This window comes from Protopterus annectens, chromosome 12.part0, assembly GCF_019279795.1.
Source record: "Protopterus annectens isolate FY-2018-M chromosome 12.part0, PAN1.0, whole genome shotgun sequence".
Classification (NCBI taxonomy): domain Eukaryota; kingdom Metazoa; phylum Chordata; order Ceratodontiformes; family Protopteridae; genus Protopterus; species Protopterus annectens.
In genome coordinates this window covers 286,033,089-286,060,386 of record NC_056746.1, presented here as the reverse complement: position 1 = coordinate 286,060,386, position 27,298 = coordinate 286,033,089, and the positions used below count along the sequence as shown (strand labels likewise).

Sequence of the window (27,298 nt, the reverse complement as noted above, 5' to 3'; positions counted from 1 at the left end):
TTTTGAAAAGGAATTTGTGAGAGTCAGGGATTCTGTAATACCTGTTAGGTTTCCTGGGAGCAGGAGGAAGGGTGTCAGGAGTCAAACTGGATTCCATAAAGACATCATCCACAACATCCAAGACAGGAGGAATGGCTAAAGGTCTGTGCTGTGGTAAATCTAAGAATTCCCAGAGTCTCTTTTTGGACTGAGGACAGTGCTGACATTCCCACTGGAAATGCTCCCTTAAAGTATGTAGGGCTTCACCAAATGAAAAATCCTCTGGAGGAGAGGCAGAAGGAATGGATTCCTCTGCATCTGAATCCTCATAAGCAGATTGGGGTTGCATGTCTTCATATTCAGAAACCTCAGAGTCATCGGACTCCTGGTCAGATAAAATTGCTGGGGACAAGTCTCTTTTTCTTTTGGAAGGGGTAGGCTGACTTCCCCTAATAAGCCTGATAAGGTCTTCCGCCATTTTAAGCATTTGAGATTGAGGCATGGAAGCAGGTGCCTGAGCTTGGGCTGTCATTTTTTTAGGCGTAGTTCGTATCCTGGGACTTAGAAACATGGTACTTTTAGAAAGAACTGAAGATGCAAAAGAGGTCGTCAGTTTGTGTCGAGTATCGGTAGTGCTAAGAACTACCTAGGAAGGTGGTGCATGCTCAGTGGCTCCGGACCCATCCAAGGTAGTGACATCTGCAGGTTTCTTAGTCAGAGAAGAGTCTCGCAGCATACCAGACTCCGAATGAGTCTCGGTAGTGGCCTGCAAATCCAGCGAAGCGGGCATCAGGGGCTGTGAAAGTGCCTCACCGAGGACCGGTGAATTGACGACTAAACTGAAGTGTTGTCGGCAGTTTTGGACCTGTGCGGTCTGTCTCTGTCTTTATCCTTACATTTTTTGGAAGATCAGTAGTCAGATGGCTTACCAAAGCCATATCAGAATATAGTGACCGAGAGTGAAAACATTTAGCTACAATAAGGGCCAGACAACATACAGTTCTGGCATTGAACAAAGCACAAAAGCAACAGCGAGGTACGTCGTGGTCTGGGCCTAAACAGGTGACGCAGTAAGAATGGAAGTCTTGGTGTGGTATTTGCTTTCCACAGGTGAGACAATTGTTACCTTTTTCTGACATCGGTTAGAGCAAGAAAAAAGGATCCCCAATGGGCTAATTAGCTTTAGAAGACTTCAACTTCAATTCCAAACATCCAACCGGCAATTATGCGAACTGCTTCTGCTTTGGGCTCCTCGGCAGGAAAGACTGATGTAATGGCGTCGGCTGCCTGATTTTATACCACTGATGACCTGACATCAGTCCTGGAGTGACAGCAACCAACGCATAAATACTAAGCCCCTGGTATTCGGGCCGAACGAGGGCTACCCCTGGCAGGATAACCAAGTGTGATGACTGCAACAGTGAAACACGAAGAACATCGTCGTGGTCTGGACCTAAACAGGTGACACAGTAAGAATGGAAGTCTCAGTGCGGTATTTGCTTTCCACAGGCGAGACAATTGTTAACTTTTTCTGACATCAGTTAGTGCAAGAAAAAAGTATCCCCAATGGAGTACTTAGCTTTAGAAGACTTCAGCTTGGAAATGAAAACTCTGAAAGTGGCTGACAAGCACTCGTGCAAACTGCTTCTGCTTTGGGCTCCTCGGCAAGAAAGACTGATGTGATGGTGTTGGCTGCCTGATTTTTATACCACTGACGACCTGACATCAGTCCTGGAGCAACAGCAACTTATGCAAAAATACTAAGCCTCTGGTATTCGGGCCGACTGAGGGCTACCCCTGGCAGAATAACCCAAGTGTAATGACTGCAACAGTGAAACACGAAGAAAGTACAGTTGTGTACACTTACCATAAATGTAGATGTTCGAGTGTATTCACTGTTGTAGTCATTACATTTCGGTTATCTGCTTGCAGGTAGCCCTCAGTCAGCCTGATTAACAAAGTTTTGGGTCCTGCATTGGTTGCTGTCCCATCTTCCATGACGTCAGGTCGTCAGGGGTATAAAACATGTAGCCAACGCCATTACATCAGTTTTTCTTGCCCCAGATGTCAGGTGCCCCCCAATGGGAAGCAATTAAATATAAAAGTACAAAGATATACCTCCAACAAAAAATCAAATACACCAAAAAGGCTTTTAAGCATAGTAAAGGAAAGTAGAGGTATAGTCAAAAGACGTTAGGGGGCTGGAGGGAGGGTAACCAGGACGGCAACAGTGAATACACTCGAACATCTACATTTATGGTAAGTGTACACAACAGTCCTACGTTCTTTGTGTTTCACTGTTGCAGTCATTACATTTGGGTAGATTCCCAAAGCTATGGTTGGGAGGAGGAATTTAGATAGCATTAGGGCCAGCTATAAGGCCCTGCAAGACTGCAGTGGTAAAGCCAGCTCTGGATTTAGAGAAAAATTGGCAAATGATAATGCTTGGTGAAAGTATGTACAGAACTCCAGATAGCAGCTTCTAGGATGTCCCTGGTAGGGACGCCTCTGAGAAAGGCTGTAGAGGTAGATGCAGCCCTGGTGGAGTGAGGTCTGATCCCCTGGGGGATAGGTTTTCCATGGTGATTATAGCAGAAATGAATGCAATGGCTTATCCATTTAGAAATGGTTTGCTTTGAAATAGTCTTCCCCTCTGCCCCTGCAGCAAATGCCATGAGCAGTTGTTCAAATTTCCTTTGAGGTTTAGTCCTATCCAAGTAGAATCTAAGTTGTCTGTGTACATCTAAGAAATGCAGTATCCGTTCCCCTTTATTCTGTGGATTGGGAAAGAAGGTTGGAAAATGAATGGACTGACTAAGAGCCACACTGTATACCACCTTGGGCATGAAGGATGGATTGGTTCTGAGGGACACCATGTCCGCATGAAAGATGATGAAAGGCTCCACTGCCATAAGGGCCTGTAATTCAGATACCCTTCTAGCTGAAGTGATTGCTAAAAGGAAAGCTGTTTTCCAAAGAAGAAATTTTAAGTCTGTAGTAGCAGCTGGCTCAAAAGGAGGTAGAGTTAGTTTCTCCAAGACAAAGTTAAGGTCCCAGGCGGGGGTTGGAGCTCTCCTGGGTGGTCTCAAATTTTTGGCCCCTGAGGAACTACTTGAGCAGTGGATGAGAAAAGGGGGGGGGTTCTGTGTTATAATGAGCTGAAATGGCTGAGGCGTGGATTTTAATGGAAGAAAAAGACAGGCCCTTGTGAAGCATCTCAGTTAAGTATTGTAAAATCTTAGGTAAACTGGGCGCTGCTGTGCTCATCCCTTGAGACTGGTTCCAGGCACAGAATCTTTTCCATTTTTCAGCATAAGATTTTCTAGTACTAGGCCTCCTTGCCTCTAACATGATTTCCATCACAGGTTTGCTAGGGGATGGTAAAGGAGAGATTAAGTAATTAGCCAGGCTGCAAGGTTCAGTGTTAGAAGCTGAGGGTGCAGAATCTGGTTCTCCTGCTGAGACAGCAGGGAAGGAGTCTGAGGCAGGTGCCATGGAGATAACCGTGACACACTGCACAGGAGGGGTTACCAGTGTTGGCGCGGCCAGTCTGGAGCAATCAAAATCATCCTTGGTTTGTCCTGTTTGATTTTTAGTAGTACTTTGGAGAGCAGAGGCAGAGGGGGAAGGCATAGACTGATAGGTTTTTTCAGCTGAAGGACAGAGCATCCACTTTCCAGGCTTGTTTGTGGGGAGTCCTTGTGCAAAATTTGTTCAACTGGTAGTTCTGGAGAGAGGCAAACAGGTCTATATCTGGGCTCCCCTATTTGCTTGTCAACATGTTGAAAATCCTTGGTTCCAGTTTCCACTTGTGTGGGTCCATGAGGTTTCTGCTTAGCCTGTCTGCCAGTGTATTTAATTTTCCTGGCAGGAATTTAGCTTGTAGGTGCACTTGGTAGCTCAAGGCTGTGTTCCACAATGCCATGGCTAGTCTGCAGAGGGGGTAAGAATGTATAACCCCCTGCTTGTTTATGTACCACATAACAGTGTTGTTGTCCGTCTTTACCATTAGTTGTCCTGAAAGAATGTGGTCCTTGAAGGCTGTCAGAGCATTCTCTACAGCTAACTTTTCTTTTTGATTGATATGCAGGTGCATTTGACTTGGGTTCCATTTGCCCTGAATGCATTTCCCTGCCAGGTGAGGCCCCCAGCACAGCCTGATGCGTCTGTTGTTAGGGTTTGGGTGGCAGGGGGTGGTATGAAAGGTAGTCCCTTGTTTTGGTGGCAGGCCTTTGCCCACCAAAGGAACTCTAGGCATGGGCAAGGTATGACAGGAATCATTGTTTGTAGGTCTTGAGAATGTTGACACCATAGGCTTTTTAGATACCACTGTAGTTTCCTCATCTGCAGTCTTGCATATGGAATTAGAAGAATGCAGGAGGCCATGAACCCCAAGGCTTGCAGTATTTGTCTTGCAAATAGCAGGGTTTTTGTGACCACTTGTTTGAAGTAGGTTGTCAAATGAATTTGTTTCTCTGGTGTGAGGTTAGCCATCTGGGAAGTGTAGTCAAGCTTGCTCCCAGGAATATAATTTGTTGACAGGGTACCAGGTGTGATTTCTTTTTGTTTATGGTGTACCCAAGACAAGTTAGAACCCTTAGTACAAAGGACAGATGATTCAAAAGTATGTCCTGGCTTTCTGGGTGCAGTAGATAAGCCAAAGGGCACTGCAGAGGACTGAGTGCGTGTAGCCTGCTTTGAAGCATAGGTATCTTCTGCACGATTCCCTGATTGGGATGTGCAGGTATGCTTCTTTAACATCTAGTGTTGCCAACCAGGCATCCTTGCCTAGCATAGGAAGTAATTGGTGAAGATTCAGCATCTTGAATTTTGGAATCTCCAAAAAGGTGTTTAGAGTAGACAGGTCCAGGATAGGACACCATGTCTCGAGTGGAAACCTTGTTCCTTTTCCGCTTCTGGTACCAGTTGAATAGCCCCCATGCTTAAGAGAGAAAGTACTTGTTTTTGGGCCTCTGCCCACTGATTTGGGGGTAGGTCCGGCCACCTACTTGGTGTTGGCAACGTGTGGAAGTGAAATCTGTATCCCTGGAACACTACATTTAAAAGCCATTTGTCCTGGGTGATGAGTTCCCAATTCTTTGCATGAAGAGCAATCTGTCCCCCCAAAGGAGCAGTCAGTTGATAAGTGCTTGGAAATTTTAAAAGGAAGTCATTGAGACAGTTTTACCATAGGGGCAGTCTTAGTCCCAGATTTGGAAGTGGAGGCCCCCCACTGCTTAGTTTTATGTGTCCCCTGGGACTGAAAGCTGGGGTTTTTGCTGTGTCTGGGTTTGGCTTGAGAAGACCTGGAAGGGGCTGGAAAGGACCAATTCTTAGAGGGCAGTGCCTACTAAATCTCGGAGGCTGAATTTGTACAAAATCTTTACAGTTTGCATAGATTTATCTTTATCTTCCATCTTTTTAAGAACTTCCTCAGCCTTGTTGCCAAACAGTCGGTCCTGATTTAAAGGAGCATCCAACAATTTAGCTTTAACATGATCAGGCAAAGATTGCTCCTTAAGCCAAGCATGCCTTCTGAGCAGAGACCCAGTAACAGCCGCCCTGCAAGAGGCCTCTAATGAATCAAAACCACATTGCAAAGTATGTTTTCCAACTTGTTTAGCAGAATGCATTAAATCCTGTAATTCTTTAATTTCCACACAGTCAGGAATCAACATCATTTTCTGTTTAAGCAGTCCAATAACCTGTTGCTGATACTTTAACATATGAAACTGGCAGTTTAAAGCCTTAATGGCCAAGGTTGAAGAAGTATAAACCTTCTTACCTCATCTACCCAGTGGCCTGGAGTCTCTTATCAGAAGAGGTAGGATTTTTAGCAGTAGCAGCCTTAATGCCCTTGGGCCCCTGTGAAATAGTCTCTGGATCTGCAATAGGATTTTTACAACGGAACTTCTGGGACTCAGGGACCCTGTAGTATCTGTCAGGTTTTCTGGGAGCAGGAGGCAGGGAATCAGGGGCCAAACTAGATTCCGAAAAAGCATCATCAACAATGTCTAGTACAGGAAGAACAGCTGAAGGCCTATGCTGAGGTAGGAGTAAGAAATCCCTAAGCCTCTTTTTAGAATCAGAAAAATCCTGGCTTTCCCAGTGGAAATGCTCCCTTAGAGTATGTAAGGTTTCCCCAAAAGAAAAATCCTAAGGAGGGGAAGCAGAGGGAATGGAGTCCTCTGCATCAGAATCTCCATAAGTAGATAAGGGCAAATCCAGATCATCAGAAGAATCAGAAACAACAGAATCCTAATCAGAAGATTCACATTCAACTTCCATCCAAGGCCTCTTAGAACGGGGGTGTTGACTACCCCTGATTAGAGTTATTAGATCTTCAGTCATTCTTATCGTTTGTTTTTTAGGCACAGAGGCCTGAGCATGTGGCCTGGGCATCGTTTTTTTAGGCATGGATCGGGATTTAGGCCTAAGTAAAGAAGGAGGCGTTGGTTTAAAATGCAAGTCCGTAGGCCTGAATACACCCTCAGAAGCAGGTGCCTGCACAGCGGCGCCAGACCCATCCAAGGTAGAGAAATCCGCGGGTTCCATAATTGAAGCATCTTGCAGCATACCGGACACCAAATAGGTCTCAGTAGAGGCCTGCGAATCAGAAGTAACGGGTATCAGGGGATGCAAAAGCGCCTCAATGTGTACCGGCGAACTGGCGACTGGCTTAGGAGAAGTGTGGCGGCCTGTCTCTGTCTTCATCTTTGCGTTTTTTCAGAATCCCAGTAGTCGGATGGCTAACCAAGGACATTTCTGGATAATTAAACTGAGAACCAAAATATTTAGAGGCAAAAATATACCGACGACGGATAGTGCGCTGATTAAATAAAGCACAAAACCGACAGCAAGGTACGTTGTGGTCAGGGCCTAGGCAAGGAATACAGTACGAATGAAAATCTTTATGAGGTATTTGCTTTCCACAAGTAATGCAATTATTAACTTTTACTGACATTGGTAAGGAGCAAGAAAAAGTTTCCCCAACAGGGTACTTAGCTTTAGTTGAAGACTTTGGTTCTGAAACTCGAAAAAGAAAATTTCAGGAGTCGGCCGACCGGCACTTGCGAACTGCTTTTGCTTTGGGCACCGCATGGCAAGAAACACTGATGCAATGGCATCGGCTGCATGTTTTATACCCGACGACCTGACGTCATGGAAGAAGGGACAGCAACCGACGCAGCACCCAAGACTTTGTTAATCAGGCCGACTGAGGGTTACCTGCAAGCAGATAACCCATATGTAAAACATGAAGAACATCATACATGGTTACCAGTATGTCAGCAGGAAGGGTTTCTACTCCACCAGATGGTGTGCAATGTACATTTGTAATATGGCAGTGTGCCATCCATCCAGTTCCTACAATTCCCACATTTGGCACACATCCGACCTATACTAACAATTTATGTGGTGTGATTTTCCACTGGATGTCTAACTTGTAAATGCACTCAACATAAATACCACTCTGCAGAAACAAGTCAGCAGATGTGCTGAATGTCATCCAGTAGTAAAGATGTCCACTCTTACATGTTACAAGTGATGCCAGATATGCTCTGAATCCATGGCTCCTGACACCTACATGCAACCTGCAGAGCATGACTGAAAGTTCATACAATAATGCACCATTGCAGACTTACGACACAACTTAGTGTGTGTTTGGAGTGTTTTGTTGCCTAGATATCCCAGTGATGTGCTGCAATGTGCTCTTGAAACCTGTAGGAAGATATCTGTCATCTGTGCAATGCTGCACAATGTGCAGTTTTAATGATAAGCTTACCATAATTGTAGATGTTCGAATATATAAATGTTGCAGTACTGAGTCATGGGAATTGCTGATGTAAGACTCTGTTGTTAGCTCGAATACAAGAAAAAATAACCATCCCCCAGCTAAAGAACTACTCCTTGTCTGATATCAGGATGTGAATGGTATAAAGGAGTCATCAGCTGGTACCATAGTCCGGTTTTTCTTGCCACATGGACCGAGGGTCCGTCTGTCTTCTAGATGTAGATGATCAACCCTACTGAAGACTCTGACTAGGAATAACACAGCAGAATGGACGGGGGAAAGTGTTAGGGCATGGGATCACCTCAACCCAGGTAGGAAGATAGTGAACAGGGGGGAATGTGGGAGGGTAAAGGTACTGCAACAGTGATCTACTTAAACATATACAATTATGGTAAGGTTCAAACACAACTGTACTATGTGCATCATAGTCACTGTTTCAGTATTGAATCATGAGAATGGTTGGTTAGCAAGAAGTCAGAGGACTCTGGAAAATGGTAGAGGCAAAGCTGGCTCTGGCTTTGGAGACAGCACCAAATTTGTAACACTTACTGAAGATGTGAACAGATGACCAAGTGGTTGCTTCTGGAATGGACTGAGTCAGGGCCCCTTTTAGGAAGGTTGGTGGTTGCTGCTTTTATTCTGATAGAATCTGCCCTTACGGAGACAGGAACCTGTTTGCCATAATGTCAGCACTAAAACCAACGCTGCTGGCTCTCCATTTTGATGTAGTCTGTTTACCTACAAGTCTCACTTCCTTGGACTATACAGAATAGACCAGAAGCTGGCCCACCCTGTAAGGGAATTTGGTCCTATGAAGATAGGATCTCAGCTGTCTATGAACATCCAGTGAATGCAAGACTCTTTCTCCCTGTTTTTTGGGAGTTTGGAAGATGAATCCTTTTTAAGAGAAAACTTAGAACCTTGCGCATAAGATCAATCCTTAAAGTAACTGTGCCTTTATGGAATATTAAGAAGGGCTCCTTGCACATGAGGGCTTGCAACTGAGAAATGCGCCTTGCAGAAATCAAAGATAACAGAAGAGTGGTTTTGCAGGTGAGCATTTTGATGCAGAGGTTGTAGGCACAAAATTGGGGCAGAATGAGTTTTTATAAAACAAAGTTAAAGCCCTGGATAGGGATGGAGTTACCTCCTGGATGGTCATAGGTGAAAAAACAGCTGCATGTGGGGATGTGAGTGAGCAGAGGGGAGGGGGCATCATAGGTAGAGGTAACATAGCCATGTACCTTGAGGAAACAGAAGGCCAATAATTCTTTGTATAGTGTAGATACGTACTCTGACCTGGAGTAAAAAAACTGCCTTGGGTAGAAATTCTTTAAGGTGGGTCCAAATAAAAAGCCTTTTTTACTTAGCAATATATGACTTCCTGGTGCTCGGTTTTCTGATTTCCTTGATAAGACATATCACATTCTAAGTAAACTGAGATCTAGTAAAAATTAAGGACAAATCATCCAACCTTTGAGAATCAGGGTGTTGAGATTTGGGTGAATGACAGAACTTTTGTTCTGAGTGAGGAGGTTCTCAGTCATTGGCAGGGATCTGGTTCCTACCATTGATTAAGTGAAGACAGGAGGTAGAGCCAGTGCTGTCTGGGCCAATTTGGTACAATTAGGATATCTTTCACCTATCTTCCTAACCTTCTGCAATACCTTGAGGGTGGAAGGAAGACATAAAAAAGAATCCTATTCAAGAGAAGAAGGCATCCATCTTCCATGCCACTCTCTGAAGGGTCTAGAACAGAACTTCCTTAGTTGTTCCAAAAAAGTCTACTACTGGCGCACCCCATAAGCAAAACAAGATTTAGAAAGATCTCTCTTTTCAACATTCATTCATTTGGGTATAGGATGGATCTGCAAGGATCGTCTGCTAAAGGGTTCTCCCTCTCTGGGATGTAAAAGGCTATTGGTAACAGCTGCAGTTCTTGTACTAACTGTGAGAGTTCTACTGTAATCCTGTAGAGATGGTAGGGATGGGTACCTCCCTGCTTGTTTATATACCAGGTGACTGCGGTGTTGTATGTCAAGATTTTTATGAGATGCGGTTTCAATTTGTCTTTTTTCAAAGCCTTCATGGCTAGAATGACTGCCATCATTTATGTTAATATGTTGTCTTGACATATACCTGTCCCATGTCCCTTACATTCAGATTTCTCAAATGTGCCACCCCTCCCCCAGTATACCTCTCAAACTCTTAGAGCAAGAAATCTGGACAAAGCCTATAATAATGGGGGACAAAGGCCAGAAATAGGGACAGATTTTAAATATTGCTCTTATAAACATAGAAAGCTGCTGGGAAAAAAAATTGCCTCAGCATTCATTTTCTGAAGGATATGAATTCTGAACTTCAAATGTGTGCCATTATTTAGTGAATTCAGTCCTCTCTGATTTATGGAAAAAACCCACAAATTTTATGACGAAAAGACCAAACATATGAGGCAAAAATCTGGATATTCTGAGAAAATCTGGACAGTTCAAAGGTCTTGAATGAAGTCCCTTTTTGAGACGTTCTCCTCTTATGACAAGATATCTCTTTGTAGGAAAAGCAGGAGTGTAATGGTGGTCTTCAAGTGTTGGTGCTGGGACCAGCATTACTTTAGGCACCACTGGAATTTTCTCATGCAGAGTTTGGCTAGGGGAACCATCAGGATGCAAGAAACCATGTGCCTTAGGAGCCTCAGGAAATCTCTGGCTGAAATGGACTTCTGGCTGTGAATGTACATGAAGTAGTTTGTGACAGACAGAGAGACTCTTGTCCAAGGGAAGGAAGGCATTGTCCTGGGACTGTCCCCCAAAAGGTGACAGTGGGTGCCAGGTACAGCTGAGACATTCTAATGTTTAGGGTCAGGCCTACCTCCTGAAAGCATTCCATAGCTGTTAGCAAGGCTCTGCAGACTTGAGACATTGTGTTTGGAATGTTGAAGGTCTGCTTCCATTGTCTAGACATTCCTGGTGTACCACTGTAGTAGCAGACAGACCAAAGAAACTACAGAGGAAGTGCCATGTGATGAGTCATTGGAGTACCTGGCTGCCAGGGAAGTAAATGCAAGTCTGAAGAGGGCAGAGTATACTGTGACACTGGCAAGGATATGGCATCTGGTCCACCACTATGGACTAGAATAAAGACCAAACATTAAAAATGATGCATGTAGTTCTATAAACAGGCTGTGTTGTGCAGTACACTTCCTGCCCACACTAGGTATCAGACATTGCCTAACCCATAAGGCACAGAGGGGAGGGTACAGCTGTCAAAATCTGTACAGATGGAGTGTGGCACAGTGAAAGGGATTAGCAATGGATATAAAGTTGGAAGGGGGAAAGGACTAGGGATGTATAAGAGTTATTGGGGTACAAGTCTGGGAGACTGGGGGTAGCTGGTAAGTTGTGTAGGAATGAAGTCATATTTAGATATATTTAGACCAGCTACTGCACAGGAGGGGATAAAAGGTGGATGTGTCTCAATCTACACCCACACGAGACTCACATCAAGGCTAATAAAGCAGCATGACACACTAAGGGGTAGCACAGCGGATAGTGTTGTTGCCTCACAAGAGGTTCCCCGGTTCAATTTTCAGGTGGGGTGCCTTCTGTGCAGTCTTTCCATGTTCTCCCTGTGTTTGCATGGGTTTCCTCTGGGGGTTCTAGTTTCCTCCCACATTCCAAAAACATTCAGTAGGTGGACTGGACACTCTAAATTGGCCAGAGGTGTGAATGTCAGTGTGAGTGTCTGATGTGGAAAAATTACCATGGCAAGGCTAGCTACCCAGCAGTGTAAACCTTGGCTGTAGATGATTGTCAGTGTTGAAGTGACACCTCGACCCCATGCGCAAAACTGAGAAAAAGGAGTTGTGGATGGATTGAGACACTAGAGCTTTGTCATATCCAAATAATCAGAAAGATCCCGTACCATATATTAGCTAGCTACAGAACTTTCTCTATGACAAAAGAAACCACAACGCCTTCATACAGTATTATACCCAGTATCATTTTTCTATGTGATCTAAACTGTCCAACTATAGACTTGGAATCCTACACCACCATGCGTGCACAAGCACAGAAATTCCTGGATTTTGTCAATACAAATGGCCTATAACAATTAGTCAGAGTACTCACTAGGGGGAATAACATCTTGGATCTTGTCCTCACTAATATTGGAGTACCTTGCAACATCCTTTGCATATCTTCATCACTTGTTAGGTCTGACCACAAAATAGTCTCCTTCTAAATAAAACTGAAACCAGAGATCCCTTCCACCCAAGGTACCCCTACTCCCAAGTGATACATTGGCAAGCTTAAAATCCCCACCAAATCCAGTTAACTCCACTGGATATGCAGAAATGTATACCATCAACCACACTACACCAACATGCAAACAGCTGCTTAGATGCAGCTGTACCCCACAGGAACAAGTGCAGGGCAAACCCCAGCAACAAACCCAAATGGTAGCAGCATAACATCAACAAGCTTTATAATAAAAGAAAAATAATTTTGACCAAAAGTAAGAACAGTAATCTCCAGAATGTTTTTAGAGCTCTTGTCACTGGAAAAAAAAAACAACTCAGGAACTTAATAAAATTCACCAAAATCAAGTTTGAGGCTGAAATAGCTACCCAAGCCAAAAGACAATCACAAGGCACTTTTTTGGTTTCGTTCATAATCTCAAAAGCACAACACACCAATGCACTGAGCTCATTGTGAACAATGTTACATATCCTGTGGCTGAAGATATATAGCACCTACTGTAAATTAAGCTCTAACATTACCCCCTCTCCCCTCAGCCTGTCCCTCAAGATATACCTAAAACGGGCTCCTCTACAGATATCACACAACAGGAAGTCCAAAAAGTGCTATCAAAAGCTAAAAATAAGGCATCAATGGGTCCTGACAATATCCCTGGATGCATCTTTAATAGCATGAAGCATAATTTAGCCATACCCCTAACAACACTGTTCAATCTCAGCCTCCATACATGTTTTGTACCAAATGAATAGAGAAAGTACAGTTTTGTACCTACCATAAATGTAGATGTCCGATAGGTATGCATCTGCAGTCATAACATATGGGTTGTCCTGCCTCAGGCAGCCCTTCGGTCGGCCGGATTCCAAAGTCTGGGTCTGGCCTCGGCTGATGTCGCACTTTCCCCGACGTCAGAGCTTCTGGGGTATAAAGGCATCATCCGACGCCATTTTCCTCAGTGTTTCTTGCCCCAGATGCCAGGTGCCCTCTAGGAAGGCTAAATTTGGATAAATGTTGAATGTTCCAAACAGTAGCAAAATATATATACATATATACAAACAAACAAATACACCATAATAGATTCCCCCAGCTAGCTGAAAGAGGGGTAAGCACCCTAGGAATACCACAGAGGGGAAGGAGGGTGGGTAATCCTGACTGCAGATGCATACCTATCGGACATCTACATTTATGGTAGGTACAAAACTGTACTATGTCCTTCAAGGATGCATCTGCAGTCATAACATATGGGTAGAATACCATAGCCAAACTGGGGGAGGAGGTACTAAGATAAGGATGGTGTAGTTAAGATCCCCTGTAAAACTGCAGTTGCAAAGCCTGCTCGGGATCTGGAGTATAAAGGTAGATCGTAATGCTTGGCAAATGTATGCACGGAACTCCAAGTAGCAGCTTCTAAAATGTCCTTGGTAGCCACCCCTCGTAGTTAAGCTGTAGTGGTGGCTGTGGCCCTTGTGGAATGAGGCCTGATATTTTCAGGAGCTGTCTTTCCATGAAAAGAGTAGCAAAAGTGAATGCAATTTCCTATCCATTTTGAAATTGTCTGTTTGGAAACTGCTTTTCCTTGCACCCCAGTTGCATAGGCTACAAAAAGTTGGTCAGATTTTCTGCTGGTTTTAGTTCTGTCCAGATAGTAGCATAGTTGTCTGTGTATATCCAAGGTGTGCAAAAGTTTTTCTCCTTTGCTCTGTGGGTTAGGGAAGAATGTAGGCAAATGAATAGCTTGGTTCAAGGATACCCTGGATACCACCTTTGGCATGAAAGTAGGATTGGTTCTCAGAGACACTCTATCCTGGTGAAAAATAATGAAAGGCTGCACTGCCATTAATGCCTGTAACTCGGATACTCTTCTTGCTGAAGTGATTGCCAGAAGGAAAGCAGTTTTCCAAGATAAAAACTGTAAGTCTGCTGATGCTGCTGGTTCAAAAGGAGGTAGTGTCAACTTTTTCCAGCACAAAATTGAGATCCCATGCAGGCAGAGGGGGTCTCCTTGGAGATTTAACATTTTTGATCCCTCTCAAAAATTGTCTGAGAAGAGGGTGAGAGAAGATAGGAGGATCCATATTGTATTCTGCTGAAATTGCTGAAGCATGTATCTTAATGGAAGAGTAGGACAGGCCATTGTGGAACAATTCTGCTAAATATTCTAGGATGTGTGCTAGGTTTGGCACTGTGACATCTGTGCCCTTTGATGTGCTCCAAATGAGGAATCTCTTCCATTTAGCTGAGTATGTCTTCCTTGTGGAGGGTCTGCGAGCCTCCAGGATAATGTCCTTGACCCTCTGAGATAAGACAGTTTGGTTTGGTTTTAAGCAATTTTCCAGGCAGTTAGTTGCAGTGTTTTCAAGTTTGGATGCAGGGTCTTGAAACTGTTCTGCGTTAGAAGAAGAGGCCATAGGGGTAGAGGCCATGAGTTCACCTGAGACATGCTTCTCAGTAGCGGATACCAGTGCTGTCTTGGCCAGTCCGTAGCTATTAGTATCACCTTTGGCTGTTCCTCCCTGATCTTCAGTAGAACCTTGTACATCAATGGGAGAGGTGGAAATGCATACACTGTTAGGGCATTCCAGCTGAAAGAGAGAGTCCACCCTCCAGGCTTGTGGGTGGTATGTCCTTGAGCAGAATTTCTTCAGTTGGTGGTTGAGTGGGGAGGCGAACAGATCTACCTCTGGCATTCCCCATTTCTTTGTTATGAGTTTGAAGATGTCTGGATGCAGCATCCATTCGTGAGCATCCGTGGTAGTTCTGCTTAAGCTGTCTGCTAGTGAATTCTCTTTTCCTGGTACAAATTTGGCCTGCAGCTGGATATTGAGATTCAGGCCTAGGTTCCACAGATCCATTGCCATCCGGCATAGAGGGTAGGAATGCGTGCCTCCCTGTTTGTTTATGTACCACATGACCGTGGTGTTGTCTGTCCTTATCAGCAGATGTCCTTGCTGGAGGAATGGTTTGAATGCCTCGATTGCATGCTTCACTGCCAACATCTCCTTTTGGTTTATGTGCAAGTTTAGCTGGCCTTGAGACCATAGGCCTTGGATACATTTGTCCTCCATGTGTGCTCCCCATCCTAGGTCTGAGGCGTTCGTGGTGATGGTCTGCCTTGGTTTTGGTTTGTTGAAAGGCAACCCTCTGTTGGACTGGCAGGCCTGAGCCCACCACAGGAATTCCTTTTGAAGGCATGGAATGATTGGTATCATGGTTTCTAGACTGTGCCTGTGTTGAGACCATACATTCCTTAGGTACCATTGTAATTTCCTCATATGCAGCCTGGCATGCGGGATCAAGATTATGCAGGATGCCATGTAACCCAGGGCCTGCAGGACTTTCCTTGCAGTAAGCTGAGCTTGTCTTGTCAAAGTCATGAAGTAATCTGGAAGTTGTTTTTGTTTTTCTTCTGTGAGAAAAGCCATCTGAGTTATTGTGTTCAGATCCGCACCCAAAAAGGTTATCCTTTGGGATGGCACTAGTCTTGACTTTTGGATGTTGACTGTGTATCCCAAGGCCTGTAACAGGTGTATGACATAGGCCAAATCCTTTATCAATTTTGTCTTGTTGTCCGCTTGTATTAGGCAGTCGTCCAGGTATGGGTAGATTTGAATTCCCTGAAGTCTGCAATGTGCAATTACTGATGCCAGGCATTTTGTGAATACTCTGGGCGCAGTAGATAAGCCAAAGGGTAAAGCTGAGAATTGATAATGCTCTGATCCTGCAAGAAATCTGAGGTGTTTTCTGCAATCTGGTCGGATAGGGATGTGCAGGTATGCCTCCTTGAGATCTAGAGTCACCAGCCAAGACTCCTTGCCTAACATGGGAAGAAGTTGCTGTAGGGTCAGCATTTTGAATTTTGGCACAATGAGATATGTGTTTAGTGCGGACAAGTCGAGAATAGGCCTCCATTGGTTTTCTTTTCTTGGTACAAGGAATAGTCTGGAGTAAAATCCTTGGCCTTGTTCCATAGATGGTACCCTTTCTATCGCTTTCATCTGAAGTAAATTGTTGATTTGTCTTAAAGCCTCTGGCTTCTGGTTTGATGGAAGGTTTGGCATTCCGCTCCTTTTTGGTAAAGTGTGGAAGTGAAACCTGTATCCTTTGTCTATTGTTTGCAATGTCCATGTGTCCCTTGTAATGCAATGCCAATTTTTTGAGAATAAAGCCAGCTTTCCACCCAAGGGAGCTTCCAGTTGTTCCCTGGTAGGCGGAATCAGAGTCAAGTCATTGTGTCTGTCCTGTGGTAGTGGTTGTAGTTGCAGCTGTGGCACTACTCCTCTGGTTGGCAGGCTGCCACTGACGGCCCCTGTAGGCACCCTTTGATTGACCTCTGCCTCTAGGGCGTCTATTCCTGCCCCTCTGTGCTCTGGAGGTGTCTGGAAAGGACCAATTCTTTGAAGGCCAGTTTCTGCTGAACCTCGAAGGTTGGACCTGCAGAAATTCCTTTACTGTTTGCACAGATTTTGCTTTTTCTTCCACTTTCTTTAGAATCTCCTGTGCAGGGGAGCCAAATAAACTTTGTTTCTCCATTGGAGCATCTAGGAGTTTAGCCTTGACATGGTCTGGCAAGGATTGCTCTTTTAGCCAGGCATGCCTACGAATTACTGCCCCAGTCATAGCTGATCTAAATGAAGCCTCCAGTGCATCATAGCCACATTTTAAGAAATGATTACTGACCTGCTGAGCGTTGTGTACCAAATCCTGAAGGGATTTATGGTCTAAAGCAGGCATGGGCAAACTACGGCCCGGGGGCCACATGCGGCCCGTTAAACGTTTTGATTCGGCCCGCCAAACTTGAAAAAATTTAATAAATTAACCTTGTTAATGTTTTATTTCCCCTGCAATTCTGATGTTTCCTCACTAGATGGCGCACTCTAGATATATTGGCTTTGTTGAGGTGAAGCGTAGGCCTATTACTCCACGTTGCACTTTACCCTTTGACCCACCGCCTCTATGAAGATGAGCGGACCCAAGAAAAGGAAAGTGGACAGAGAATGTCGAGTGTTCAATAAGGAGTGGACAACTAAATATTTTTTCACTGAACACCGATCATCTGCTGTTTGCCTGATATGCCAAGAAACTGTGGCAGTTTTAAAGAGTATAATATTAGCCGTCACTTTGCCACAAAGCACGCTAATTATGCTAGCAAGCTCTCAACAAAAGAACGGGAAGCTGCTGCTGAGAAGGTGGCAGCTAATTTGAAGGCTCAGCAAAGTTTTTTCACCGTCAAAATGCCATTCAAGAGTCAAGTACCAAGGCCAGTTTTATGCTTTCATTCAAAATAGCAAAGGCCAGCAAACCACTGTCTGAGGGCGAGTTTTTAAAAGAATGTATGGTAGAGACAGCAGGTATTTTGTGCCCGGAGACCAAAGACAAATTTGAGAAAATCAGTTTATCACGGCAGACAGTGACTCGCCGTGTGGAACTAATAGATGAAGATATCACCAGCAGATTAAACAAAAAGGCGAAGTCATTCACTTTTTATTCTTTAGCACTGGATGAAAGCAACGATGTCAAAGACACTGCTCAGCTCCTCATTTTTATCCGAGGAATCAACGAAACTTTTGAAATAACGGAGGAGTTTTTGACAATGGAGTCTCTGAAAGGACAAACACGGGGAGAGGACTTGTTTGAATGGGTGTCTGCTGCCATCGAAAACATGAAGCTTCCCTGGAGTAAGCTTGTTAACATCACCACAGATGGATCTCCGAATTTAATGGGAAAAAACGTTGGCCTGCTGAGGAGAATCCAGAATAAAGTGAAAGATGAAAACCCTGACCAGGATGTCATTTTCCTCCACTGCATCATCCACCAGGAATCTCTATGTAAATCGGTGTTACAGCTGAATCATGTTGTGAATCCTGTGGTGAAACTCGTCAACTTCATACGCGCATGGGGACTTCAGCACCGTCAGTTCACTGCGTTCCTGGAGGAAACTGATGCGGATCACCAGGACCTGCTTTATCACTCCCGTGTCCGCTGGTTGAGTTTGGGCAAAGTGTTTCAACGAGTGTGGGAGCTCAAAGAGGAGATTGGCGTGTTTTTGGAGCGGCAGGGGAAGACTGATGAATTTCCTGAGCTGAGCAACAAGAGCTGGATGTGTGACTTTGCGTTTGCTATGGACGTATTTTCACACTTGAATGAGCTCAACGTGAAACTGCAGGGGAAGGAGCAGTTTGTGCATGACATGTACACAAACATGAAAACCTTCAAATTCAAGCTGGCTTTATTCTCCAGGCAGATTTTGAACAAGTCATTCACTCATTTTCCTAGACTAGCCACGCTGAAAGAGGCCGGAGCAAAAGTAAAGAAATACAGTGAGTCACTGGATGCACTGCACGGAGAATTCTGCCGTCGGTTTTTGGATTTCGACAAAATTGACAAGTCACTTCAATTGGTGGCCTTTCCTCTGTTACAAGACTCCGAAACAGCTCCAGAGGAGCTTCAGCTCGAACTGATCGACCTTCAATCCGACCCTACCTTAAAAGAGAAGTTCATCTCTCTGAAACTAAATGACTTCTATGCTTCACTCAATGATGCCGCGTTTCCAAATCTAAGGCGAAAAGCGCAGATGATGTTGGCTTTGTTCGGCTCTACCTTCATGTGTGAACAGACCTTCAGCGTCATGAACATCAACAAAGCCAGCCACAGATCCAAGTTAACAGACCTACACCTCAGATCCATCCTGAGAATCGCCACAACAAAACTAACTCCAGACTTTGATGCGCTGGCTAAAAAAGGAGACCAACAACACTGCTCCCATTAAAATGTGTGTGTCTCCATGATACGCACGTTGTTAAAATAAACAGTGCGCGCAGATCAAATATAACGCTTCACAGACTGACTTGCTGCAACTGTTTCGTCCTTGCACTGGTCGTTGCTGACTTTTGGCATCGGGGAAACAAATTTAATAAAAGGAACAGGACAAGTACATCTGCATCTCCTACCGTTTTTGAAAAAAAAGACAGTCAGGAGGAGAGTGATGGTGATATCCTGAAGGATAACAGAACTTTCAGTGCTTTAAAATAAAATGGTCATTTATTTGATTTTCAGTGTTTAAAGACTCATTTCGAAGTCAGAGATTTTATTGTAATGCTTTTCTTCATTTTCATTGGAAATTAAAGCACATGTTTTCTCTATATCCCAAGATGTGTATTTTTCCCCCAATGAGGTGATGTTTTCAAAGCATGCCATCTATCTGCTCCTGTTCCGGCCCCTTTGTCAAATGTTAGAACTCAATGTGGCCCACGAATCAAAAAGTTTGCCCACCCCTGCTCTAGAAGTTGTCTGAACAGGACCACACAAACATGGAATGAACAGAATCTTTCTTAAGGCACAAGGAACTAAAGGCACAGTGCAGGCATGTCTTCCTTACATCAAGCATCTGTCCAACATCAGTCAGGATAAAGCTATGTTTATGGGAACATTTGAAGAAAGTTCAGGATATTGGTATGGAAGCTGGACATCTTGCTTCCATTAACTTCATGTACAAATGACTACAACTGTAGATGTGATCTCTGCTATGAAAAAAACGTATGTACTCACCATAACGTTTCATCTGTGCTATCCATTTTCATTCTTCCTCAACTGTTGGGTTCGGATCCGATCCTCAGATAGTATAGTTCTCTACACTTACCATAAATATAGATGTTCAAGTGTATTCACTGTTGCAGTTATCACCTGTGGGTTGTCCCTTGTGTGGATAGCCCTCTGCCTGCCTGAATACCAAAGTCAATGTTTTTCTGCGTCGGTTGCTGTTACCTGTAGTCTGACGTCAGGTCGTCAGTGCTATATATCAAGGCAGCTGATGCCATTACATTGGTTTTTCTTGCCCTAACCCGTCAAACGCACAAGGAAATATGGTAAAATGGTCCTGGTGGCTAAAAGCCACCGTGGGAAGCTTATGTCCCCCTAGGGAAAGAGGCTATAAGGGGAAAGGACGGAGGGAAACCAGGGCTGCAACAGTGAATACACTCAAACATCTACATGTATGTTAAGTGTACACAACTGTACTATGTTCTTCATGTTTCACTGTTGCAGTCATCACCTGTGGGAGGATTCCCAAAGCTGAGGAGAGAGGTGGAAGGATTAGTTAGAGCCCTAGGTACGGGTCAGCAAGCCCTGCAGAACTGCAGAGGCAAACCCTGCCCGAGACTTAGAGAAAAGAGGTAGGTGGTAATGCTTTGTAAAGGTATGGACAGAGGTCCAGGTAGCAGCTTCCAAGATGTCCCTAGTGGGAACTCCAATGAGGAATGCTGTGGAAGCGGAGGCTGCCCCAGTGGAATGGGTACGAACAGACTTAGGGGTGATTTCCCATGTAGTCTGTAACAGAAATGGATACAGTGTGATATCCATTTGGAAATGATTTGCTTGGAAATGGGCCTCCCCTCTGTCCCTGGGGCAAAGCTGACAAGAAGCCGGTCTGTTTTTCTGAAGGGTTTAGTATGGTCCAGGTAGTATCTGAGTTGTCTGTGCACGTCTAGTGAGTGCAGAATTCTTTCCCCCTTGTTTTGAGGGTTAAGAAAGTAGGTGGGTAGATGTATGGCCTGGTTGAGGGTCACATCAGATATCACCTTGGGAATAAAGTAGGGGGGGTAGTCCTCAGGGAGACCCTGTCTGCATGGAAAATGATGAAGGGCTCAATGGCCATGAGTGCCTGAAGTTCTGAATCCCTTCTGGCTGAGGTGATAGCTAGTAGGAAAGCAGTCTTACAGGAGAGGTATTTCAATTCTGCTGAAGCAGCAGGTTCGAAGGGAGGTAAGGTTAGTTTTTCTAAAACATAATTCAGGTTCCAGGCTGGCGTGGGTGGCCTGATATTAGAAGCCCCTCTGAGGAACTGTTTAATCAAAGGATGTGAGAAGAGGGACTGGTCTGAATCAAAATGAGCTGAATTGACTGAGGCATGGATTTTAATAGAAGAGAAGGACAGGCCACTATTGAGTAACTCGGCTAGGTAGTCCAAGATCAGAGGGCTGGAAGATTGTGAGGTACTGCCCCCTCTGGACTGGCTCCAAGAGCAGAATTTTTTCCATTTCCCTGCATAAGATTTTCTGGTGCTGGACCTTATGTCCTGTGTGATAATGTCTAGGACCTGTTTGCTTAACAGGACCCCTTGTTTACTTTTAAAGTATTAGCCATGCTGACAGTTTGAGAGTCTGCAAGTCTGGGTGGAGCACCCCCCCCCCCACCTGGGTCAAGATGTCTGAGATCAGGGGAAGCTGCCTGGGATGTGTAATGTCAGGCTGTGCAGTAAGGGGTACCAATGCTGTCTGGGCCAATCTGGAGCAATGAGGATGGCCTTTGGTCTCTCCTCCCTTATCTTGATCAGTACCTTGGGAATGCATACACAAAGAGGGAGTTCCAGGGGAAGGTCAAGGAATCCATCTTCTACGCTAGGTGGTGATACTCCCTGGTACAGAAATTTTTCAGCTGGTGCGTGAAGTGAGAAGCAAAGAGATCCACCTCCAGAGTTCCCCACTCCTGAATGACTGGGGTAAAGTAGAGAGGCAGGAAGCTCTACTTTTCTGGGGATAGGAAGGCCATTTGGGATTCTGTGTCCAGCAGTGCTCCCAAGAAAATGATTTTCCTGGAGGTTGTTTGCTTTGATTTCTTCTCATAGTTGGTGAACCCTAGGGAAGTTAGGAGGGTTTTGACACAGAGAAGGTCCAGGAGTAGCTTTTCTTTGCACTCTGCCTGAATGAGGCAGTCATCCAGATAAGGGTAAATCTGTATATTTCTCTGTCTGCAAAATGCTATGGCCTGGGCCAAGCATTTGGTTCATATGTAGGTACTAGGCTATCTGCCCAAAGGCATTTATAAGCCTAGCCAGAATATGTTGGCTTTCGCCTCCCTTTTAGATTAGTTTCCTGGGCCTCTGTCCAGCAGGGCCACTGATGTGATCCCAGGTGAATATTTACGATTTCCCATCCACTCATCAAGATTTCACTTGAAGAGAGTCAGTGAGGGGCTCTGCCTAACATAGATTGGGATTCTATTCCAGAGTGAGGGAAGTCTCTGGGACAGGAATCTATCCCTCTAGCATGTCCTATTTATTGTTCTGCTGAGATTTAAATCCCTAGTGCATGTGTCTCTAAGAGATTTGGTTTTCCTTAGGTGGAGCATGTCCATTAATTCAGTGTTTGGCATGGCCTTGTACATAAGGCAGAGGTCTCCTCTGAGGAGGTGGTAGGCAACAGAGTAAAGATGGAGTTTCTTTAGCCGGGCTGCATAGGGCATCTGTTTGAGGCCCATGATCCTCTTGGTGAGGTACTTTTGCATTCTTTCCAGCTGTTGCAGGTGTTGAGTAAGGTACATCCCAAATGGGGCACTGTACTCTATTATGGGCCTGATGAGCAATGAGTAGAGGGGCACAATAACCTCTCTTGATCTAGATGTGAACCCTTTTGTGATTAGGTGGGCTACATAGAAGGATTTTCTAACAACGTTAGCAATGTGGTTATCAAAGGAGAGGTTGCTATCTACTTGGGTCCCCAAGTCCCTAATTACAGCTTCAGTACTTAGTGGATTACCTTCTATGTGATAGTTTGTGGGCACTTCAATTTTCCCAAAGGGGATGACTATGCACTTTGTGGCATGATTCTGACACCAGGTATTCGTCTCCGTGAGACCCTTCTGGAGAATGTCTGTGTCAGCCGGGGAGTCGATTATGGCCCCCAGTTTGCAATCATCTGCGAACTTGGTCAGCCATAGTCCTCCCGTGCTTGCCTGTACCTCAGAGAAGTATATACCGAACAGGAGGGGTCCCAGGACTGAGCCCTTAGGGACTCCACTTGTAACTGGTTTAGAGTCAGACATAGCACCCGCAACTCTCCCCATGTGAGTTCTAGCCATGAGCCAGTTTGCAACCCATCTCGTGATATAGGGGTTAATGTTCAAGCTGGTGAGCTTTTCTATAATGCCAGAATGGGGAATGGTGTTGAAAGCCCTTGCAAGGTCCAAGTAGGCTGTGTGGACTACCTTTCCCTCATCTATGGCCTTGGTAACTGTTTCAAAGAAATCAACCAGGTCTAGGAGGCATGATCTGCCTTTAACAAAGCCAAATTGGGTAGGGTCCAGTGTCTGGAGGTTCCTACTGTCTTTGTTAATGAGTTCCATGATGATGCGCTCCATGGCTTTGCAGACCAAGCTAGTGAGGCTTATAGGGCGACAGTTAGCGGGATCCGTTGTTGTACCACCTTTCTGGAGCAGGATAACTGTTGCTGTACGCCATTCTTTGGGAACATAGCTTGTGGTGAGGCTGAGCTTGAACAATGAGTTTAGGTGAGGGGTTAGTTTCTTTTGGAGCTCGTGTAGGATGCAGCCTGGGATGCCATCCGGTCCCACTGATGCTGTGTTCTTGGCTTTGGAATGGGCTGTTTTCACCTGAGTGTCTGTGATGTCTGGGGCTCTACAATCTTCTGGAATGGACACAGGCCCTTTAGGGGGTGGGGGTGGGGGGGGGTAAAGTTTGCACTGAACCTGTCAGCCAGGATGTTGGCAATGTCTGTTGGTTCAGCGTATTTTTTGTCATTTTGCACTAGCTCAGAGCAGATCTGAGTGCTGCCACTTAGATTCTTGACATAGCTAAAGAAGGCTTTGTGATTATCTTTAGTGTCTTTGGCAATTCTTCTTTCGAAGTTGGCCTTGGATGATTTTATGAGGGATCGTAGTTTCTTGCTGTTACTGATTAGGGATACCTTCCCTTTTTGGGATTTTGCTCTATCATGTAGTAGTTTCCCCCTTCTGTTGTAGAGCTTATTTACGGCCGGGGTCCACCAGACTGGTTTCCTCATTTTGGAGGAGTGAGTCTTTGTTTTACTTGGGATGGCTCGATCCATGCATTCCTGTAGGTGCACATAGAATGCATTTGTGAAGGATTCTGCGGTTTGGGCAGCATTATCCTTTAGCAGTGGGGCTTTGAAACTTTCTACCTCGGTCTTGAGAAGTGTGAAGTTTGCTTTTGAAAAGTTTTTTACAGTTATTTCCTTGACTGGGGGTGGGGTTGGGATGTGGATGCCTAGTGTGATTAGTTTATGATCTGATCTTACCAGCGACGGGTTTACCTCTGGTGTGGAACATTGGTCACCCATATTGGTGATGATCAAGTCCAATATGTTGTCACCACGTGGGAGTGGTAACCAGTTGTTCCAGGGCGTTTGAGTTTATAAACTCTAGAAAGCATTGGGCAAAGGAGTTTGTACTTGAGTAGTTTTCCCAGTCTATGTTTGCGTAGTTGAAATCACCCAATATCATGATGTTGGGTAGGATCTTCATATTTTCCAGTGTTCTCAGGAATGCTAAGTGGGGGTCTTGAGACAAGGAGGGTGATCTGTAGCAGGCTACAAACTGAAAGGCAGTTTTGCCCACTATTAGTTGCACATGGATGGTCTCCGAGGCCTCATGCTGTGCTAAAAGCCTGGAGGTGTGGGAATCCTTGATGAAGATGGATACACCACCGCCTTTTGTATTTCGGTCTGGGTTCTAGGGCCGAAAGGTACGGTATGAGTTATAGCCTAGTAGTGCTGAGGTGCTCTCTGGAACCTTGAACCAGGTTTCTGTTACTGCACATAAATCGATTCCCTCCTTGGTGAGGAGTGCCTCGAGTGCATGCATTTTGAGGTTTAGATTTCTGGCATTGAGTAGCATTACCCTCAGTTTTTTTGTTGCTTGTGTTGTTTACGAAGGTGGGTTTGTCTTTTGAGCCTTGCCTGAAAAAGGCACTATGGGGGTGGCAAGAGCCTTGGCCAGTATTCGAAAGCCCAAGGGCGACAGGTGCAAGCCATCTCTTACGAAGCAACATGGCTTGTCGAGCATGTCATCCCAGGCTGACAAACACTGGATCCCCTTTAAATGACACCAAAAGCTAAGCTAAGCCAATTGTTAAAATCGATCATTTTATCTTCATACTGTGGCATCATTCTTGGCGAAGGCAAGATGCTACTCAGGGTCAGGGTCATACCGGCCTGGGCTACATGATCAGAGAGCTCCTCTATGTCTCTTTTCATGTAGTCCAGGGAGGTACGTCCCAGGTCGTTCACACCAACATGGACAATGACAGAGTCATATTTGCACCTGTTATGGAGTGACCTGAGTGCTTGTGTTATGTGGCGGATCCTGGCACCCGACAGGCAGCTTACAGTAACCTTCTCCTTGTTCAGTCTAGTGAGAGGGATGTCAGTGTGCCTGACAATAGAGTCTCCTATTACTAGTGTACTGGGTGTGTTGTTTAGCCTTAAGGGCTGTGATTGGCACACTTTGTGAAGTATGTGTTTTGTGGTTGTTGTTGGGGGGGTAGAGGTTGTTTGGATGTCTGCTTTGGAGGTCTCTACTGCTTAGGCAGATTTCTATTTAGAGCCTCCGACTATGTGTATTTATGTGTGTTATTGGCCGGTGCCGATATGATTGGTCTATGTGAGACTGGCAGTGTCGTGCAAGTGTTTCCCTTCTCCTCATGATTGACTGTTCCAGTCTTGGGTTGAGAGAGCTTGGCCTCCAGTCTGGCTGTAAAGTTGCATCTCTCACATACATTTGTGTTTGTTTGAAGGAGGAGAGGATTGCTGTGTACATGAGGCAATTGTGGCATTGCCTCAAAATGCCCAGATTCACAAGCTGGACTGGAGAGTACACCTGAATCTGCTCTTTGGACATGCCTGCACAGATAAAGTGAAGTTTTACTTATTGTCCGGTTAAGGACGAATAGAGAGCCCTGTACTTCTGTACAGTAGAGGGGGTGTAGTGCTAGCGTTTATTAGTGCTTACTAGGAGATTTGGGCCAGTGCTGGACTGAAAATAAACTGTTTAGAGTGCTTAAGTAGAAAGTCTGACTGGCTCCAAGGGAAAAACTGAACAGCAGACTTTGTGGAGCCGGGAATAGTTTAATCTTAGCTAAACAGCGCTGGAGGTGCGTGATGTGCAAAACTGCACAAATGTGGGTTTTTAAGGTAGGCAGATGAAAGAGATAGAAATTAGCCCAAAACGGCCAATAAACTACTAGTTGCTGGGCTGAGACCACTCCTCCAGGGACAGATAGGCTGCGCAAAGCTCCCCACTCTCACTGGTGAACAGAGAAACTTCCTCCTATCCAAGTAAGGATATGGGCAACACAGGAACTTGTACCACAGCCCTGAATTCAGCAGAACCTGAAAACAGGACTAGACTAGCTTAGAAAAGGCGGGAAACAAGATTTTTTTTGTTGTTTTTTTTCTTTTTTTACAGAAAACAGTAAACTACACAAAAACACTTTAAATGCTTTAAACAGGTTTGAGCACTTGAGTGTGTAGCCTACAACAGTTAAACAGATGCTTTTAACACAGAAAACAACTTTAAATGACTTTGAACGTGCAAACAGAAAAAAAGCAAGTATTTCAGCAGAAAATAGCTTTTTAAAGTACAGAAATGATAGTAGATCGCGTTTTAGGCGAAAACTAGCAGTCGCAGGAGAAAAATGCAAAAAAAATACTTAAATCAGTTGAAAGTCTCTCTTTGTCTCTCTCTGCTGCTTGTAGTACTCTGCAGGATGCCACAAGGAGCTTAGCTGAGTTGAATACAAGCGCAAAACCATTCAAATGTGGGTTTTTAAGGCAGGTAGATGAAAAAGATAGAAATTATCCCAAAACGGCCAATAAACTACTAGTTGCTGGGCTGAGACCACTCCTCCAGGGAGAGATAGGCTGCTCAAAGCTTCCCACTCTCACTGGTGAACAGAGAAACTTCCTCCTATCCAAGTAAAGACATGGGCAACACAGGAACTTGTACCACAGCCCTGAATTCAGCAGAACCTGAAAATAGGACTAGACTAGCTTAGAAAAGGCGGGAAACAAGAATTTTTTTGTTTTTTTCTTTTTTTACAGATACAATAGTACACTGCACAAAAACACTTTAAATGCATTAAACAGGCTAGCGCACTTGAGTGTGTAGCCTACAACAGTTAAACAGATGCTTTTAACACAGAAAATGACTTTAAATTACTTTGAAAGTGCAAACAACAAAAAAGCAAGTATTTTAGCAGAAAATAGCTTTTTAGAGTACAGAAATGCTAGTAGATCCCATTTTATGTGAAAACTAGCAGTCGTAGGAGAAAAATGCAAAAAAAATAATTAAATCAGTTGAAAGTCTCTCTTGGTCTCTCTGCTGCTTGTAGTACTCTGCAGGACACCATGAGGAGCTTAGCTGAGTTGAACACAAACGCAAAACTGCGCAAATGCGGGTTTTTAAGGCAGGTAGATGAAAGAGAGAGAAATTAGCCCAAAACGGCCAATAAACTACTATTTGCTGG

At 44.6% G+C, this 27,298-nt stretch overlaps 1 protein-coding gene across 1 annotated transcript in view; it reads right to left on the bottom strand.

Annotated features, from left to right (window-relative positions):
• The window catches only part of SLX4 (SLX4 structure-specific endonuclease subunit), a 1,828,351-nt gene that overhangs the window by 385,185 nt on the left and 1,415,868 nt on the right, over positions 1-27,298 (bottom strand). The window lies entirely within an intron of this gene.